Here is a 1,123-nt window from a genome sequence, read left to right on the forward strand (position 1 = left end):
GGAATGAATGGATGTTTCCCTAACACAGACTTCTAAACCATGGAGCCTAGGAAAATCGGCATGGCAAAATAGATGCAAGCAGCGGGTACTTTTGTACTCGTTTGCGTTTTTACAAATTTCTCTAACACAGATTTTAAAACCATGGATCCTGGGGAAACTGACATTGCAAAATAGATGCAAGTTGTGGGTACTTTTTACTCGTTTGCGTTTCTGTAAATCGGAATATATCCCTAACACGGATTTCAAAACCATGGAGCGTGGGTAATTGGCTTTGCAAATGAGATGCAAGCTGGGAGTACTTTTGTACTCGCTTGTATTTTTGCAAATTGGGAAGTTGGCAAGTTGGGAAAATCGGCATTGCAGATCTTGGCAGCGGATACAACTTCTACGCATACCGTTTGATGATTAGGCAAAATGTTAATAACTATTTGCTGCGATAACTACTACCATAATGCATGAATTGACCTAAATTGGGATTTGTTTGCAATTGAATTCGTAAATTGTTTCATTCATTTACTAGTTTAATAAATAATTTAATCAATACATACAAAAGATAGCTCTGCGCAGCAGCGATATCGTACCCAATGAGGAACATCCGAGGTGCGATTATTGCTAATTGAAAAAACACAAATGATTACTAAGCCAACGGCAGTCCTACGTCAACCTTGCGGTTATATCATAGGTGTAACCCATCCATAGTTTTTTTTAGAAAATGAAGCAGGTAATTTCAATACAAAAAAAAGTAGAAGGGTCTGAGCCTAGGGACACGGACGGAAGTTTAACGTAGGACTGTGACTGTTCAGAACAGTTGTTTTTTCAAATGTAATTCTTTTCATTGTTCAGAAATCTGTTATTTTAACTCTTTTGAAACTCCAAGTAGTAGCGCTGAAAAATGCCGTTTGTTATATGTACTCATAACCGTCAAACGGTTTGTAACGAACAAAAAAAGAAAATTAGCTTCAGGTAATTCAACTTTCTAAGCGAAAATGAATATCAATGTGACACATTACACAGTGGAATGGTAGATAATGTATATGTGGATCGGTAAACAAAAAAATTATATCGTCATTGATTACATTGAATATGAAGTTTATGAGGAAGAAACAAAAAACACGTTAAAAAT

At 36.1% G+C, this 1,123-nt stretch overlaps 1 pseudogene; it reads left to right on the forward strand.

Annotated features, from left to right (window-relative positions):
* The first annotated feature begins 555 nt into the window (after positions 1-555).
* Positions 556-632, forward strand: LOC129763786 (U4 spliceosomal RNA; annotated as a pseudogene).
* The last annotated feature ends 491 nt before the right edge of the window (positions 633-1,123 follow it).

Source organism: Toxorhynchites rutilus, chromosome 1 (genome assembly GCF_029784135.1).
Source record: "Toxorhynchites rutilus septentrionalis strain SRP chromosome 1, ASM2978413v1, whole genome shotgun sequence".
Taxonomy (NCBI): Eukaryota; Metazoa; Arthropoda; class Insecta; order Diptera; family Culicidae; genus Toxorhynchites; species Toxorhynchites rutilus.